At 43.5% G+C, this 12,234-nt stretch overlaps 1 protein-coding gene across 15 annotated transcripts in view; it reads right to left on the bottom strand.

Moving 5' to 3' along the window:
• The window catches only part of p38b (p38b MAP kinase), a 210,742-nt gene that overhangs the window by 51,708 nt on the left and 146,800 nt on the right, over positions 1–12,234 (bottom strand). The window lies entirely within an intron of this gene.

Raw genomic sequence — 12,234 nt, 5'->3', positions numbered from 1 at the left:
AAAGGCGCAGCAATGATCAGACGACACAAATGACACAACACCGCCCACATCTGGATGCAGCGAGGAAACCAAAGTCTGCTTTTGCAGTTTCATCATCAACACAATCCCCAATGGTTATGAATGGTAAAACAGCACGGAAAAAGCTCGTGTCGTCGTGTTTGTTCCGTCCTCGTACTTTTTCTATGCTGTTTTACCATGGATAATAGTAAGCAACTTGATCAGCTTTCCGTACCCCCAATGGTGACTGAGGAGTCTGGCACATGAGAAAGTAGTGCGCTGTTCACAACTCAGCACCAACTGTAGTTGTTCCGCTGGCATCACTTTTCTACTGGCATTACGCTTATCAAGGAACTCAGCCTTCTAAACATAAATGCGCGCAATGTGGTAAATAAAAGCGATCATCTTGAATCCGTAATTCTAGGGTATCAGCCACATATTGTTGTAATCACAGAGACTTGGTTGCACGAAGGAATTGATGATGTTTTCCCTCCCCTTTACCGGGTGTTCCGTCTGGACAGATCTACCAGAGGAGGCGGTGTTGCCGTACTCGTAAAACATGACATCGACACTTCTTTCCTAACTCTAATTGAAAACCATGAAAGCCTTGCGTTAAAAATTTCTTGTTGGGGACGGTCTTTTCTAATAATAAAGGACAACAGGAGAAACAAAGGACGACACGAGCGCTAACTGTCAACTGTTTATTTCTTGCCGTTGCTACATACAAATACATGAACCACAGCATGAAATGGGAAAAAGCGATCAGGTCAGCTGATACAAGCTACACACTCTGCTTTTCGCTGGTTTCCATCGATTTAGATAAGCGAGCTCTTTTGCAGAAAGTGCCAGTGATGCCACGCTCACACACTTGTTGCCTGCACGTGAAATATTCAAAGCCTCAATAACCTCTCCGACAAGCTTATCATTGTGGCTGTTGATAATTTGGCTTCTGTTAAAAAAGGGCATGCGTGGCTTTGGAAGGCCCTGTTTCTTAGACGGGATCTTGCATTGGCGACAGTGCTGGCTCAGGTGGCCCGATTTGCTCTCATTAACATTGTAGTCATATTCTTTTAACCGGCTATTTACACATCTCCCTGTCTGCCCAACATACTCATGGCCACAAGACAACGGTACATGATAGACAACACCCTCTTCACAAGTGACAAATTGTTTCTGATGGTCAATTAAACATCTTTTTTTTTCTTTGGTTACCGCACGGATCTGTCTTCTTGCAAAGCATAGACAGTTTTATGGGCGCTGAAAATACAACTTCAACGCCTGCTCGTTTTCCTATTTTCTTAAGGTTGTGGGAGGTCTGATGAATGTAAAGGATGACAGCCGTGCATGCCCTTTTTTAAAAGGAGCCAAATTATCAACAGCCACAATGATAAGCTTGTCAGAGAGATTATTGAGGCTTTGAATATTTCACGTGCAGGCAACAAGAGTGTGAGCATGGCATCCCTGGCACTTTCAGCAAAAGAGCTCACTTGTCTAAATCAATGGCAACCAGCGAAAGGCAGTGTATAGCTTGTATCAACTGACCTGATCGCTTTTTCCCATTTCATGCTGTGGTTCATGTATTTATATGTAGCAACGGCAAGAAATAAACAGTTGACAGCGCTCGTGTCAATCTGTGTTCCTCCTGTTGTCCTGTTTTGATACGCGCTCCTCTATTATTATGGATCACCAACTCGCCCAACAAGCAACACTTCCGGGTCTTTTCTAGTAATTGCAGTTATAGAGCCCACAATTCCTCTCCGCAGTCTCTACGTGAACTGTCTGATTTCACGAATGATTTTCATCACGGCAGAATCTCATTAATTGGTGATCTAAACCTTCCATCAATTAAGTGGGACAAGCCCTTTCTCAATCCTGATCATGCTGCCCATGAAGAGCACACATTTAATATGATGTTGAGACATGACTTGCAGCAAGTAGTGAGGCAGCCAACACGTGTACATGGTTGTACTTCTTCTATACTTGACCTTGTCTTTGTAAGCCGATCTATTAGTGACTACCATGTTTCAACTGAGCAGGGAATTCCCAATCATGACGTGGTCTATTGTTCCTTCCCTATCCATACTGTTTGCAAAAAGCCTGTGGCCAAAGTCTGCTATGTAAAGTACTTCTTGCATGCGAAAGATGAGAGCGTGTTGGATTATTTAGATTTCTGCCTCAGCAGCTTCCGAGGCAGTAATGCTGATGAGCTATGGAATAAGTTTAAAACCCTGTGCACTCACTGCCTTGAAAACTTTGTCCCTAATAAAATAATAAAATCTCGCAAAGCCTCTCCCTGGATCACACGTGAAGTCCTGCAATTAAAAAAAAAAGTAAAACGTTTGAAACGTGGAGGCGCCAGTCGTTCCATTATTCAGTCTTTTCAACTATCCCTGAATCCAGCTGTGGGGTCCGCTAAACGCCATTACTTTGAATACAAACTGCCTAATTTCATTCAAATTTCACCTGAAAAATTTTGGAACCACTTATGTCAAAAGAAAAAACCTATTGACCGAATAATGCACGACGGCAAGCCTCTCACAGATAAAAATGATATTGCTACGCAATTTAAACACTACTTCCACGGTGTCATTTCTAATGCAAGTGGTGAACATTGTCGTTTTGAAACGCCCTGCACTATGCGTTCTATTACGATATCAAGACCTGGCATTGCTGAATTGCTCCTAAACCTGAAAACTAAAGCGTCGCCAGGCCCTGATACAATTCCGAACGCTTTCTTGCGCCAGTATGCCGAAAAGCTTTCTGAGTTTTCTGGCTGTCATTTTTCGCGCGTCACTTTCATCAACTGTCATTCCTTCAGAGTGGAAAACTGCACGTGTTGTTCCTGTTCTTAAGAAAGGGGACGCATCACTGATATCAAATTATCGTCTCATATCTCTGACTTTAGCCTGTTGCAAATTACTGGAACACATCATTGCCAAGTACATCATCGGTTTTCTTGATGACAACGTCCTTTCTAACGTTCAACACGGGTTTAGGAAGGGCTATTCTACTGTAACACAACTAACATCGGTTGTTCATAGCTTTGCATCTGTACTTGATAAATACGGGAAGGTTGATATTACTTTTATAGATTTTAGTAAAGCATTTGACCTCGTCTCCAATTCTAAATTAATTGACAAGCTTAAACAAGTTGGCCTTCCCAACTTTGTAATTAACTGGGTTTCAGCTTACTTACCTAACCGAGAGCAGTTTGTTAGTATTGACGACCATTATTCACACAGCCAGCCTGTCTCTCCTGGTGTCCCCAAAGGAAGCGTCCTTGGTGCCCTGTTATTTTTAATGTATGTGAATGACGTTGTTAAACTAGTTACTCATCCTGTTCAAATCTGGCTGTTTGCAGATGACTGTGCTTTGTTTAATGTAATTACTTGTCGTGAAGACCAACTATTACTCACTTTAAACCTAAAGAATATTTTGGATTGGTGCAATCAGTGGGACATGAAACTTAACACTCAGAAAACCGTTTTTATCAGATTAACCAACAAAAAACAGCATATTATACCCCTAAGCTCTTCCTTCATTTCCACTTTCGGAGGTAACTGAATATAAATATCTTGGCGTGATGATAACTGATAATCTAAGCTGGAACAAACATATAAGTAACGTATGTGCATTGGGTTTTTGTAAACTTTGTGTCCTCAAGCACAAACTGAAGAATGCTCCTGCAGACTTGAAATTTTTAGCCTATTCTTCATTGATCAGGCCCAGGTTAGAATATGCTTCCAATGTGTGGGACACATTTACTAAAATTAACTTTCAAGCTCTTGAAAAGATCCAGCGCAAGGCCATTTGATTCATCTTTTCAAAATGCCGCTCAACCGACTCACCTACTGCCATAATGCGAGCACACCGAATTCAAACATTGCAAGTAAGACGTAAAATTCTCAGATTAAAATTTCTTTTCCTTCTAAAACATAGCAAGTTGGGAATGTGCCCGGATCCCCACGTCAAGCCATTTTCCGCTCCACGACCAACAAGACATCGGCACCCTGATTCACTAACTCCATTCACCGCCAGAACTAACCTATTTAAATACTCCTTCTTCCCTCGCACCGTAACTGAATGGAATGTTTTACCTTTAACAGCACAGCGTGACATAGACTCCATGGAAGAAATAGAAGATTGACGCCATCAAACTTATTTTGCTTTGTGTTTCGAATTTTCTGTGTTTCGTGTTTTTGTGTATATTCATGTTGCATTGTATTGCCCCTCCTGCTAGGGCCCAGAAGGGCCTGCAGTATTGTGTAAATAAATAAATAAATAATAATAGTAGTGCCTCTTTAAGCATGTCCAAGAGACAACTTTGCAGAAAAACATTTACAGCCAAGTCACACTGAGCCTGTGCACTAACAAAAAGCCATCCATGCTTTTCTGAAATGGCATCCACATTTCAGATGCTTGGGTGGGCTCGGTGGCTGTGCTCTCGCACAAGTCACTAATCCTCTGGTATTCGTCATGCAGATTGGTAACAAGTATTTTCTGCTTGCAAAAAAAACTAGCAACTATTTCTTAGTGCAGCTGCCGAGCCTCAAGTGCTGCGTTTTTCTTGTAGCCGATAGCGGCAATGTTTTGCGTGCCTTGTTGCTCTTGGCAGGTGATGTCGAATCTAACCCAGGCCCAAACACTATCGAGGATGTGCTCACTGAACTAAGAAGTATATCCGCCAGTCATACAAAGCTCATTTCCGAAATACAAGACCTCAAATCTCAGGCCAATTCCACTGAAGTCGCCTAAGCCGGCTTGACTAAGCAAATGACCGAACTAGAGGCCCATTTCCAAGCTTTTTCAGATCTTCAAACCGATTTCGAAGCAATGAAATCTGAGAGTGCTGGGATTGCTGGACATTTAGACATTCTAGATGCGCGAATTGAGGATGCAGAAAATCACTTGCGTCGAAATACTCTTATATTCTATGGAATTCCCGACACTAACCCATCCGAAAATTTTGCAAGCTCTGAGGAAACAGTCATCAACCATTGCTGTCAGAACTTGAAAATAACAATTAACCCTGAGAGCATTGAACGTGCCCATCGCCTTGGGCATTACAAATCTAAACACACTCGTCCAATCATCGTCAAATTAAAGGTGCCATATTAACGAGTGGTCATAAGTTTAAGGAAACTAAATTCAGCGTCGGCGAGGAGTTTTCCTTCAAAGTACGAAATGTGCTAAAGAAAGGAGAACGAAATTCGCTCTGAACTTGCATATTGACATTGCATATTGGTCCCAAGCGCTACGTGTTCGATGAAACCATAAAAACAGTCAAAAGAATAGTAACTCATCCCTCACAATCAGATTAGCAATCACCTCGTCATGAACTGTCTGGAAACCGTACCAAGAACGCTTCTTTATCTAGCCTCTCGCTCTCCGTTATATACACTAACATTCCTAGTTTTACTCCTAAGCGCGAACTTATTTCTAGCCTTGTTTAGTCATCAAGCAGCAACCTGCTTATACTAACTGAGACTTGGCTGAGCAGTGACATAGCAGACAACGAAGTGCTGACTGATCTGCCAAACTTTCAAGTTTTTCGGAAAGACCGTAAAGATTCACGAGGAGGGGGTGTACTCATTGCTGTCAGCCAAGATTTATCGTGTTCCCTAATACAAGATTCATCCGACCTCGAAATGTTGTGGCTAATCTTTCACGCAGCACCTAACACAGTTTTACTAGGCGTTGATTATAGGCCCCACATAGTATCCAGGATTTTTCCCGTCAGCTTAATAACGTACTAAGTAAACTGTCCACAAAGCATCCTAATTCACATATCTTCCTCTTCGGCGATTTTAATTTTCGGAGGATTGACTGGCATAACCAGCCGCACCTATAGCTAGCAATGGAGAAACAAGGGAATTCCTAGATTTTTGCAACAACCTCAACCTTACTCTGGTAATACTTGAACCTACCCACGTAACACAGAACTGTGCAAATATTTTAGATCTCTTATTAACCAATCACCCAGACAGCGTACAGCCCATTACATACCTACCCGAAATAAGCGACCACAAAGTAATTCACGCTAACCTTCTCCTCATGCCAAACCGGCGCCGCAAATACCATAAAACCATCCGTCTTTATGACAAAGGGAATTATAATGCCATAAACAATGAACTTAATGCATTTTTTCAAGTCTTCTCGTCACATTTTCATTCCCGCAGTGTTCAAGAAAATTGGTTTCTGTTCAAAGACAAACTAGAAAGCCTAACAAATAGACTCATCCCCCAAATTAGTTTTCGTTCTAATTCACAAAAGCCATGGTTTACTAGAACACTGAAAAGTTTGGAGAACAAGAAGAAGCGCCTTTACCGTTCAGCCAAGTCTCAGGGGACGCATAGCGCATGGGTAAAATATCGCAAAGCTGAAAGATCATATCTCGCTGCTATTTCTAATGCCAAGCATACCTTTTTTCACTCGGACTTGCCGAATATGCTAACTAGTAACCCCAAAAAGTTCTGGCAAGTTATCAATCCACATCACGCGCCAGAAATAACCCTCACAGATGAGTGAGGCACAGTTTTCACTGATGCTGAGTGCGCTACTATGTTTAGCTCTGCCTTCTCATCTGCATTTACGAAATAAATTGATATACCGCCATCATTTTCAGCACCACCTTCAATGATAAATTATGCTATGCCACCAGTTGTCTTCACGTCATCTGGCATTTCGTCCCTAATTGAAACCATGAAAATTTCATCTTCATCCGGTATTGACAATATTAACCATGGTAAAACAGCGCGGAAAAAACACGAGGACGGAACAAACACGAGGACGGAACAAACACGACGACACGAGCGCTGACTTTCAACTGGTGATTTATTACGCACGTGTGTACATATACTATTCCCGCCAAACACTACACAGAACAAAAAATATTCAAGAAACACTGCATCATCACTGAACACATTAAATCTACCTTGCTGCAAATGCATGCTCCAAACAGGTGATTTCGTGGTTAGCCAATGATAATGAGGGCTTGCTAATGCATGCTGCACCCCCCTTGTCAATATGATATGCCTCCACTAGTTCCCTTACTATCTGATCTTTATGTTTGAAGATGACTGGTGTCTTATGAAGCAATGGGGCGCACGTGTGCTTAGGTTGCCTGCAGTGCAGCGCCAAATTCGAACCGGCTGCCCTGTCCAAAGAATTGTGATGCTCCCTCAGCCGTTCGTTAAGATATCGCCCAGTCTGGCCAACATACCACCCACCGCATGAAAGGGGGATCTTGTATACTACACCTTTGACGCACTCAAACCTCCTCTCTGCGTGTGCTGTGGTACAACCACCACCAATCCTCCTTCCTAGTAGGGACTCTCGCTTCCGCTGCACAGCTCGGCAAATGTTGCTTAATTTTCTGCGAGACGAAAATACAACATCAACTAGAAATTTTCACCCCACTTTCTTCAGACGGTGTGATAATGCATGGACGTAAGGGATGACAGCAATCTTCCGGCGATTCGAGACCTCGTCTTCCTGAGGAGCACGCTTATGCTCCGATTTGATTTTGGCCATCAGCCTTTCGCATAACTTTCCGACAGTTGCCTCAGGAAAACCAGCGTCCTTAAGCCTAGAAATCTGGCCTTGCACACCTTCCTCAATGATATGGACACACGACTTGTTGAGGGCGGCGCGAACACAAGACAGGGCGATGCCATCCTTTACCAGCTTAGAGTGCCCAGACTGAAAGCTGAGTAGGGGCTTGACGGAACGAGGCGAATACAGCCAGCAAACATGTCCGGGCTCAAGTCTCAGCTCCACATCCAAGAATTGTATCCTACCTTGGTTAACGGTCTCCGTGGTGAAAGCAAGTCCTTGACCATTTCTGACAAATGTGTTCACGACATCTTGCGTGCATCCTTCGTTTTCAACAAAAACGAGGTAATCGTCCACGTATCTGTGTACTTTCAGTACACCGCCCAGTAACTCTCCTGCAATTGCTTTGTCAATTCTGCTAAGGAACAAGTCACTTAGCAGTGCAGCCACGCGAGACCCAATGCATATCCCGGAACGCTGTATAAACACCGTCATTCCATGCAACAATGGTGGACCGGAGGTACATACACAGCACTTCAAGGAAAGCATCAACAGATACACCGCAAACATTTCGGAAGCGCACTTTGTCATTGTCCTCACTTATACATTCCCTTACAAAGCGCAGCAAATGCTCATGAGGAATTGAATAGTATAAATCTTCAACGTCCACGCTGAACACATGACAGTCACCAGGATTATTGTTGTGAAGGTACTCCAAGACGACGTCGGAGTTTCGCGTTCGGAAAGGGTCTTCAAAAGCAAGGGAAGCAAGCGCCTTCTGTAAGTAGCTGGAAACAACAAGCTGCCAAGTTCCCTTCTCCGAAATTATGAACCGGAACGGAAAGCCTATTTTGTGGGTTTTAACCGTAAAAAATATTTCAAGCGTGCTGCGTTCCGATTTCTTTACGGACTCGCGCAAACGGTCGGGATTGGCCTTTTTAAGAAGGGCGATGGCACGTCTCTAAACTTTTGTGGCATTCTCTTGCACTTGTCGAAAATTCTTGGAGACGGCAGCAAGCGCTTTGTCCGAGAACACACTCTCCTTCATAACAACAAAGCACCCCTCCTTGTCTGCTATCAGCGGTCTCAGGTCGTTCGCGCCCAGGTGGTTCACTAATGCGCCAAACCCTTTTTGAGCCTTACGCTTGCCAAGGGAACCTTGAAAAGCTGAGAAGCACTCGGAGACGCACTGCTGGCGCTGCACTTCAGGTACCTGCCTAGCGATTGTCCTTGACAGGCCCAACTCTTCAGCTGGTAATAGCCGTGGCTCAAAACAGTATTTTGGTCCCAGCTCCATTGTCTTGCGATGGCATTCTTCCACAACAGCGTCATCCAAAACAACTACCCTACCGCGAGCACCGGCAGACATGCGTTCCTTGCTCGCCCTCAACAAGTCGTGTGTCCATATCATTGAGGAAGGTGTGCAAGGCTAGATTTCTAGGCTTCAGGACGCTGGTTTTCCTGAGGCAACTATCGGAAGGTTATGTGAAAGGCTGATGGCCAAAATCAAATCGGAGCATAAGCGTGCTCCTTAGGAAGATGAGGTCTCGAATCGCCGGAAGATTGCTGTCACCCCTTACGTCCATGCATTATCACACCGTCTGAAGAAAGGAGGGCGAAAATTTCTAGTTGATGTTGTATTTTCGTCTCGCAGAAAATTAAGCAACATTTGCCGAGCTGTGCAGCGGAAGCGAGAGTCCCTACTAGGAAGGAGGATTGGGGGTGGTTGTACCACAGCACACGCAGAGAGGAGGTTTGAGTGCGTCAAAGGTGTAGTATACAAGATCCCCCTTTCATGCGGTGGGTGGTATGTTGGCCAGACTGGGCGATGTCTTAACGAACGGCTGAGGGAGCATCACAATTCTTTGGACAGGGCAGCCGGTTCGAATTTGGCGCTGCACTGCAGGCAACCTAAGCACACGTGCGCCCCATTGCTTCATCAGACATCCGTCATCTTCAAACATAAAGATCAGATAGTAAGGGAACTAGTGGAGGCATATCATATTGACAAGGGCGGTGCAGCATGCATTAGCAAGCCCTCATTATCATCGGCTAACCACGAAATCACTTGTTTGGAGCATGCATTTGCAGCAAGGTAGATTTAATGTGTTCAGTGATGACGCAGTGTTTCTTGAATATTTTTTGTTCTGTGTAGTGTTCGGCGGGAATAGTATATGTACACACGTGCGTAATAAATCACCAGTTGAAAGTCAGCGCTCGTGTCGTCGTGTTTGTTCCGTCCGTTTTTTCCGCGCTGTTTTACCATGGATAACAGTAACCAACTTGCTCAGCTTTCCGTACTTCTAAATGACAATATTAACTCAAAGCTTTTGAAAAATAACAAGGATATTTGTGCACAATTTTTATGCTCACTTTTTTCACAGTCACTGTTATCAGGTCAACTACCCCGTGATTAGAAATGCGGTAAGGTTGTTCTGGTCTTCAAATCGGGTAAAAAAAAATTCACCGCTTAACTACCGTCCCATTTCCCTTATTAGCGTACCCTGCAAACTCATGGAACATGTCATCTACTCCAATGTCATGAGCTTCCTCAAGTGTCACAACTTTTTTCATTCTGCGCAACACGGTTTTCGAAAAGACTTCTCATGCGAAACACAGCTACCCCTTTTTGTTCATGATCTGCATGCTAATCTTGACTCTAACCTACAGGTTGATGCTACTTTTCTGGACAATGCAAAAGTGTTCGACAAGGTTCCTCACAAACGATTACTACTAAAACTTTCATATTTGAACCTCCCCTCTAATATCTTTAAATGGATACAAGAATTCTTGACTAACCGCTCACAGTACGTCATCAATAACTACCACAACTTTAATCTTATCCCAATAAGGTCAGGTGTCCCGCAAGGGTGTGTCCTCGGCCCGCTTCTGTTTCTAATTTATATTAACGATTTACCAACGCATGTATCTAGTAATATTCGCATGTTCGCCGATGATTGTGTAATTTACCGCAAGGTTAATAACGCTTCTGACCAAACATCACTTCAACACGACCTTAACCGCATCCAGGAATGGTGTGCCAATTGGTTAATAGAACTTTACCCTCAAAAATGTAAAATCTTGTCCTTCACGCGTCGCCGCAACCCACTTAATTTCCCATACGCCATAGCTAACGTCCCTGTACATTCGGTTCTATCATACAAGTACATAGGCATTACCTTGTGTAGCGACTTGTCCTGGAGCACACACGTTACGAACATCATTTCATCCGCTAATAAAACACTTGGATTTTTAAGACGTCATCTCCGCCAAGCCCCTAAACATGTGAAGTTATTAGCGTACAAATACCTTGTCAGACCAAAATTAGAATATGCCTCACCCATTTGGAACCCGCACCAAGCTTACCTTATAAATACTCTCGAATCAGTCCAAAACAGAGCAGCCAGATTCATTCATTCGTCATATTCTTACGACATCAGTGTGTCAGCGCTGAAAGCTGAATCCGACCTAATTTTCTTATCTCGTTGGCGCATTGCCAGCCTTTGCTTGTTTCATAAATTTTTCCATAATTCACCCAGCCACAGACCCTATATCGCCCCTCCAGCCCACATATCTCATCGCAGTCGTCATCCTTTCAGGTTTCTCGACCTCGTGCCCGAACTACCACCTTTGCCGCATCATTTTTTTCTCATACTGCAGCAGATTGGAACGACCTACCGAACGACGTCGCAGCCATCTTGTGCTCATCCAACTTTGCAATAAAGTTACCAATCATAATTCGTTGTGTTAACACTTGCTTAACAATATATATGTACCCACCCTTTACATAATACTCCTCGTGGGTCTTTAAGGTAATAGAATGAAACGTTCGATTGATCCGGAAAAAAATATGGGATGCAACGCAATCTTATCGTGACAGTGGCTCGAAGGTTCATTTGCGTTATGACCACGTGTTTATTGATAGCGTGCGGTACAACTGGGATGATGTTGAGAAAAGTTTGGTCAAAGATTCGAAATCAACGCCCCCGGACACTGCTGCTGCTAATGCTACTGCTGCCAAGCCACCTGCAGATTCTGACTGACGGGACACCGCCGCCAACCTTCGTGTTCTGAACATCAATGCCAGAAGTTTAGTAAACAAGCTTCCAAATTTTATCTCTTTAATCCTAACTCATTCGCCTGATGTCATTGTGGTCACCGAAACGTGGCTACATGATGGTATAATTGACTCTGAAATAACTCCTCCAGGTTTCGTTGTAATTAGGGTGGACAGGCAGCATGGGAAAGGAGGCGGTGTCGCTCTCTTCATTAAGTCTAGTCTGAAATTTGTTGAAATTTCGGTCCCTGTCGAAATAGAGTCAACTTGGTGCAAACTCTACGTAGGTAACAAATCATTTGTTATCGGTGCGGTGTATCGACCACCAGGCACTTCCGTAGACCACGTGCATTCTTTAAGTAACTTCTTGCATTCTCATCATATCAACAATCCAAATATAATTATCCTAGGAGACTTCAATCTTCCCGGAATTCAATGGCATACATTATCCATTACTGGTCAAGACATTGCAATCAGTAATGAACTTGTCAATTTTTCTTTGTCATTTGGATTAAAACAGATAGTTGATAAGTCCACGAGGTCTTCGGAAATACTGGACCTGGTGTTTTTAAGCTCTTCTCTTTTCGCGACCAATTTTACATGCGAAGTCGTCGAGGGGATATCCG

The sequence above is a fragment of the Amblyomma americanum genome, chromosome 10 (assembly GCF_052857255.1).
Source record: "Amblyomma americanum isolate KBUSLIRL-KWMA chromosome 10, ASM5285725v1, whole genome shotgun sequence".
NCBI classification, from domain to species: domain Eukaryota; kingdom Metazoa; phylum Arthropoda; class Arachnida; order Ixodida; family Ixodidae; genus Amblyomma; species Amblyomma americanum.
This window is presented reverse-complemented; position numbering and strand designations above follow the sequence as displayed.